The sequence below is a fragment of the Pleurodeles waltl genome, chromosome 1_2 (genome assembly GCF_031143425.1).
Source record: "Pleurodeles waltl isolate 20211129_DDA chromosome 1_2, aPleWal1.hap1.20221129, whole genome shotgun sequence".
Taxonomy (NCBI): Eukaryota; Metazoa; Chordata; class Amphibia; order Caudata; family Salamandridae; genus Pleurodeles; species Pleurodeles waltl.
In genome coordinates this window covers 1,088,185,973-1,088,193,776 of record NC_090437.1, presented here as the reverse complement: position 1 = coordinate 1,088,193,776, position 7,804 = coordinate 1,088,185,973, and positions in this window count along the sequence as shown.

The window sequence follows — 7,804 nt, the reverse complement described above, 5'->3', positions numbered from 1 at the left end:
TGACTTGCCAAGAATCCCTTTAAAACCTCAAACTTTGACTAAAAAAGAACATTTTCCTCACATTTCTGTGATGGAAAGTTCTGGAATCTGCGGGGAGCCACAAACGTCTGTCCACCCGGCATTTCTGAAATCTTCCAATAAAAACGGTATCTCACTTGAGTGAGTAGGTCTAGCCCCCGTGACAGACACGGATCAAGCCAAGGTCAATGGGAGCCCATCTTTCACTAAAGGTATGAAAACAATCATCATACAAGATATTGGGCCTGATTACGACATTGGCGGAGGGGATTACTCCATCCCAAGTGTAACGGATATCCCGCCCGCCGTATTACAAGTTCCACTTTATCCTATGGAACTTGTAACACGGTGGTTGGGATATCTGTCACGTTTGGGTAATCCCCTCCGCCAAGGTTGTAATCAGGCCCATTGTGTCCTGTACTCTTTTTCAATAACATTGGTTATGATACAAGTTACTAATTGAATTTGCACACTATCAAAGCAACTAGAAATGTTGGGGAATAAGTCCCACTGACATTTGTTTGACTGATTACACTTTGGTTTTGTGGGCAATCAGGATGGTCCTTGTGTTGTTTACATAAGCTTCCTAAAAAGCACTTCAAGCCTTTAAGATTTTGCCACATAGAGTAGTCCATAACAATATGGCATATGTTCTGTCCACCATTAAGTGCAGAGTAGGGACTATAATGCACTTGTCAATCAGCGAACAGAACACCTACCATGTTCTGATGGGGGATAAAGTTGTCAGCAGGCTAAAGGAAGGCCATGATTTCCCCAAGTAGAGGAACTACATTCTGCGGTTGCTTGCCTACTAAAGTAGTGGCCCATGGAAGGAAGGTATCCATGCATAACCATTGAAAGGTTTACTTAATGGCAGCTACACCTTAGTCACTTTCCCAGTACTTCACTTTTGTAAGATACTTCATAAAGCAAGTAGGAAAACACAGGGCTGGCTGAGATGGTCACTGGGTATAGTAAACACAACTCTCCTGCCTCTTTCTGTACTTAGAGTAGAGTCGAGTCTTTTTAGGTGTTTCAGAAATGGGATCAGCAAAGTGTCACTCCTGCAGCCTTGCCACATCCTCCAGAACATATGAATTGGAGGCTGCTGCTTCTGTAGAAGTAAGGATTTCAATGACGGACAACTGAAAGTCAAAGAAAGACATAAGTCTTCCTGTGGTTGTCTGATGATAAGCAATCTCCGCATTGTATGTTGCCATCTGGATTAGGTGGCTAAACAGTTTCTTGAACCAAGAGCGGGTTTTACGGCTTGCATTGGATGGCTGAAGAACCTGTTTTTTCTTATCCACTCCTTACCTGTACTTGTTGTAATCAAGTATGCAGGTGGGCATGTGAAATTTGTCCATCTGACTCAGACTACGGCAGGGGAAGTGCTCCCATCAGTAGTGAGCACATGCTCATCATGCCTATCTGAGAACTTGACTCCAAGCAGTTACTTGAAACACAATGCAGTGCTCTGGGATTTACTGGAGCTTCTTACAAACAAGCTCCTATGGAAATAATTTGTGCAACAATGAAATGTACCACAGGCCACAGTGCCAGCTTTGTACAGCTCACTGAACAGCTTTACTCCTATGTTAGAAATTGGGTTTCTGGTAGGCAGAGGTATGCAGTGTGTCCAAGTAGGAAACACAATTCTAGTCAGGGCAATTCAGACACATCCCATAAATACACCTGTACTCACTCTTTGGTAGCTTGGCATAGAGCAGGTAGGCTTAACTCCGGAGGCAATGTGAAAATTATTTGTGCAACACTTATAACAGTAAATATGTGAAAACACCACATAAAAATAATCCACACAAGGTACAAAAATATAGTTTAATTTAATGATCAAAACAGGACCAAATTGACAAAAATCCAATAATTAGAAGTCGAGATCAGAATTTTTAAAGAGTATCTGCAATTGAGATGCTTCAAAACTTAATGCACTAACCATTCTATCTGGTCACTCTAGACTGGGGTAAATAGAACATTTTAGGCCGAGTGCGATGGAGCGTGGACCAGCTACAGTGACCAACCTTGTACCGTTAAAGCAGTGCCTTGTGTGGAGAGTTGCGTTAATGTAGAAGATGCGATGCGAGAAGCTGAGAAGACCATGTGAAGGCAATGCACCAGTTCTGATCTCGCAGTCAGGGATGCGTTGTCGTCAAGAGGCACAGTCGGTGATGTGATGTCTTCGGGGAGTGCTGTTGAACCCTTTACGATGAAGATGATGCATCGTCATCGAACTACGCAACCAGCCAGCCAGTCAATCTCAGACAGGAAGGGCCAGAGGCAGCAGGGCAGGCATAGCAAAGCAGGAGTCCAGAAAAGTCCAGCAGAGTTCCAGCAAAGTGACAGTCCCTTTAGCAGCACAGCAGTCCTTCTTCCTGGCAGAATGTCCTCAGGTCCAGAAGTTTACTGATTTGGTGGTGTTTGGGGTCCAGTACTTATAACCAGTTGTGCCTTTGAAGTGGGGGAGACTTCAAAAGGAGGCCTTTGAAATACACAAAAGCCCTGCCTTCCCTGGCTCCAGACACACTACAGGGGGTTATAAGGCCCTTTGTGAGGGCTTAGGACCCATCCTATTCAGGTGTAAGTGTCAGTTCCTTCCCTTTCCATCCTGCCCAGGAAGATGTTACTGGCCTAACAGGATGTGTATGGCCCATCAGGCGCACCTAAACTCCCTTTGTGTGGCTCTTTAGAGGGAATGCACAAGAGCCCACCTGTCACCTACCAAGAGGTGTATTTAGAGACAGTCAGGGGCACTGAATGGTCAAAGTGAGAAAATGCCACCTTTCTAAAAGTGACATTTTCAGACTTGCAATTTATAATCCATCTTTACCATAAGTAGTGTTTTTAATTTATCTTGAAATATCTATCTGGTCCCCTTTGGCAATTACTGTACACTTATGAAAGTAATGAGGCAAACCCAATGTTTATCGCCGGGAGAGATAGGCCTTGCAGTGGTGAAAATCTAATTTAAGAGTTTTTCACTTCCTGGACATGTAAATCTTAAAAATATATGTCCAATTTTTTAAATACACTGTACTCTGACCTTGGGGCATTCCAGGGCCTACCTTAGGGGTGACTTACATGTAATAAAAAGGAAGATTTGGGGGCTGCAAGCGAGTTAACTTACCAGTTCGATATGGCAGTTTAAAACTGCACACACAGGCTCTGCAATGACAGGCCTGAGCCATGTTTAAAGGGCTACTAAAGTGGCACAGTCAGTGCTGCACTCCCACTAGTAGCATTCAATTAACAGGCTCTGGTCACATGTAGTGCACTGTACTAGGGACTTACAAGTAAAGTAAAATAAATATGCCATATGTGGATTGGCTAATGTTAACGTGTTTCAGGAAAAGAGCAGATCTACTTTAGCACTGTTTGGCAGTGGTAAAGTGTCCAGAATCCCAAATAAAGCAAAAATGAAGTCAGCAAAACAGGAGGCCAAAAGGCAAAAAGTCAGGGGAAACCATGCCAAGTATGCCAGGTCTAACATCGTATGTAGATATTGGCCACATAAAGGTTATAATCTTTGTGAAGGAGTTGCTGGACAAGTTCCATACAATCTTTCCTGTGATTCCTAGCATGGGAGCGCAACCTACACGGATTAAAGTGAAGTCCTTCCCTGTACATATTCTTAAGCTATACACATAGCTTGTAGAGCTCTCACACAGCATGTACAGCTTGGTGCCATAGTGTACTGCCTGAGCAGCTGCCTTCATTTGTACAGGATCAAGGACTCATTGATGGCTATATTCATTCCAGGAGTATAAATCTCTGGAAACATGGCAGACAATGTTCTAAAACTGGAAGAATTTTGAACAACCTGCCATGGTCTGGATTGTACCGGGGCAATGCAGCAGAATTGTAACTGAAATGCAGCATGTATTGCAATAGCAAAAAATTATCTTGGCTCATGTACACTGCAAAGATGGAGGTTACCCAAACCGTGCAAGTAGACCAGTAGGACTACAAGGTTGGTTTGTGCTTGAATCCCATTTCGAGCATGAAGTCCAGAAATATCTTCACCTCCTCAAGCGAAGTGGGAGTCCACTTGAGTGCCCAAGAACAAGGCCTTAGAGTGCCTCCATGATCCCACAGAAATTTATCAGCACACAAATTTGTTTGCTACACAATTTGTTCAAGGAAGTCAATATCCAAAAAGAGATGTATGTAGTCAATTGGTAAAACATTGAGTGCATTGACTTTACATCCAGCATCGCCAGTGGAAGGCAGAATTTTGAGCTGGGACAATTTGGGGACTGTCAAAAGAGCACCCGGTCTGTGTTTGTCACCGCATGTGCCTGTTCTCTGGGTTGGTCCAATCTGGTACAGTTTCCCAGCTGCACAGACTGTACTTGCAAAGGGACAGCATGACTTCCATCATCTTTTACCTCAGAATTGCTGGAGGTTGAGGGTTGGATGGGAGTCCGCTGACTGCAAAATCACTTCCAGATTCTGCTACATTTTCCTTTCCCTCAGATAATGCCTCAGTATCTGCTATCTCAGCCTCTGATCCTGCCTCAGAACTGTCCTCCATTACTCGTGTTAGAGTTTGGGCAGCAGTCATCCTCTGAGACGCAATCTCTGCCACTGGCTCAAACCATACTTCTAAAACACTATCCTATGAAGAAGACAGATTTGTTGTTCTAAAACAGTCAGTTGGTGTTTGTATGAATGATGTGTGACAGTATATAAAGAAGTCCCTTTACCTTATCTTCTTTCCTAAATCTGCAGTTTCTTCAAATACACTAAAAAAGATTAAAAAAAGACACAGTATTACTCCAACTTGCCACATGCCCTTTATCACAGGCTTTTGCGCTGGCGGTGCCCAGTGCAACAATAATTTTTGGTGCCCCCCAATGACACCCTCCTTGGTTTCCCTCTTTACCACAGCACAAAAGTGCCCCTCATCTCTCCACAGCCCCTCTCTCACATACATTTAGTTTGTTTTAAAGCAGTGGTGAAGGCTGGCTTTATCAACAAGAATATAAATCTATCCAAACAAACTCTTTTTAGCAACATTAGGAATGGAGAATCAAAGACTGAGGAGAATATATAATGTTCTAACCTATTTTATGCAGTTTGCACGCAATTCTTTCATGACAGTTCGTAACAGTTACTGTTCTACATTAGTATTATGAACTGTGATAACAAAAAACCTCTGTGACAAAAGCAGTAATCCACTCAGGTATCCACATAAACTATAGATCTGCGACCTGCATAGTACACGTTCTTTGCAGCAGGTGTATTAATCCTCTGTGCTACTTTATCAAGAGTCAAAACTGCCACTAGTGAAAACTCTCTCTCTCTAGCAGGAACTTTAATCACAAGAGTTATCCTGACATTGTTGCTGCCTGAAAGCTGGAAGTACAAGGAACTCTGCAGCAAGTGTTTTTAAACTGTAAGTTATTGCTAAACACAGAGCAACCCCCCAGTAGTCAGTGCTCCCAAGGTCAGCACCAGTTGCGCTGCCCCAAAGCCGGCCCTGTGTGTGTGTCTGTGATATATATATATATATATATATATATATATATATATATATATATATATATATATATATATGTTTCTTCAATGTGGTCTCAAAGAAAAGACGTGCATATTCCTGCTGGTGATGGTGTCAAGGGCTCAACTGCTCGCCCGGTAATATCACACTGAAAAAGAAGGATGCCACACTCAGTGAACATCCAATATTTGTTTATTCTGTCATTACAATCCCTCCAACCAATGCATTTGAACCTACTTGGTCTTTGTCATGGCTGATGAGCCCTTTCTCTATTGAGCTTAAATAACTCCCATTACTTCCCATTAGGAGGCATTATGGGAGATGTAGTCCATAATTTAAAACAATGTCAATTTCGTACAGTTGTCATGTTATATTACAGATAGACACCACATTTTAACTTTGAAATTATTTTTACCATCCTTCCTATGGCATGGTTCATGTAGAAACAAAATATTTCTGGAGAACTCAATCTTATACCAGGGAAAATATGTATAACCCACAGTGTATTTCCCAATATCAATCTGTTATGTTATACATCTAGTATGCTAATTAATTCTGTAAGATAATGTATCTCATTATTCAGTGGACCTACCTGGTTTTCTTTCAAATTAAAGCATTTATCAACATCCAAGTGATGTGATAAAATTTTTTGTTTTATGAAGCCCTCTAAATCTCTACTCACTGTAATTCTAACATATTAATGTCAGCTTCTAGTATGCAGACCTAGATCTTGTATCAATAAACATGTACATGATCTACAGTGACCATAGCAAAATACACCATATATATTTTACCACTTCTAGTATAAAGTTCTTTTTCAATATTGACTTTATTAGTCAACATAGACATATACATGTGTTTCATGTTTGGTACATATTTTTTACAATGCCGTTGCTGTGGGGTGGTATGTCAGAACTGTGGATCCCATTATCATTCAATCTTGTATCAATAAACATATACTCACATGATCCCTTCATTTAGTTGCAAGAAAGCTCAAAGATTTATCAATCAAAATAATCACATCTCCCAGCTTTCCATAATTAAAACCATGTATGTGTGTGATTAAATATTCCTAGATGTACATAAAGTTCTTCATCATTATTTATTCCATATAGAATCTTAGTCTTGAGTCTAATGATATCTCTGGATTCCAAGCATCTTAACCTATAAGGTGCCCAGGATGAGCTGGTCTCGTCCTCGGCCACGGTTGCCTGGTGCCGAGAACGAGACCAGCTCGTCCTGCTATGGGACCTCGTATGAGCGCTAGCGCTCCCCCCAAGGGCCAAGGACCCTCCTCCCCTGGGCAGGGATGGAAGGCAAATCGCTAGACACCAGGGATCTTTTTTTGTTTGCTAATTTTGTGCTTTAAATGTGGGGAGTGATACCTTAGGCAAGGGTCGCTCCCCTAGGGGGGTAAATAACTTTTAGGCCATTTCCGCCCCCCCCCCCCCCCCTTGGGGGCTGATCGGTGTATTTTTATTAGGCCAATCTGCCCCCAAGGGGGTCAGAAACCACTAAACACCAGGTATATTTTTTTATGGCAGTTTCACACTTAGGAGAGGGTCGCTCCCCTGGGGGGGCAAATTGTTTTAAGCCATTTCTGGCCCCCTTTGGGGAAGATCGGCCTATTGTAATCAGGCCGATCTGCCCCCAGGGGGTCAGAAACCCGTAGACACCAGGAATCTTTTTTTTTGTTTATTTTATTTTTTTCTATGTGGGGAGCGACCCCTGAGGCAAAGGTTGCTTCTCTGGGGAGCAAATTGGCTTAAGGCCATTTCTGTCCCCCTTGGGGGCAGATCGGTTTATTTTTATTAGGCCGATCTGCCCCCCTTGGGGGCAGAAACCACTAGACACGAGGATTTTTTTTGTTGTGCCAATTTCACGCAAGGGAGCGACCCCTTAGGCAAGGGTTGCTCCCCTGGGGGGGGGGAGGTCAAATTTATTTTAGGCTATTTCTGCTCCCCTTGGGGGCAGATTGGTCTATTACTATTACACCAATCTGCCCCCGGGGGGGGCAGAAACCACTTAGGCACCAGGGATTGGTGTGTGTGTATGTGTGTGTTTTGTTTGGGGGGGCAGCCCCTTGGGATAGGGTCGCTCCCCATGGGGGCACATTACAGTTGGCCATATCTGCAGATCAGCCTATTTTTGGAAGGGCCATCTGCCCCCAACAGGGGCAGAAATCCCACCAGACAAGGGAAGATTTTTTTTTTTTTATAAAGAGCCCCAAATAAATGAGGCCAAAGTTGTTCTGCCCACCGGTTGGCAGAT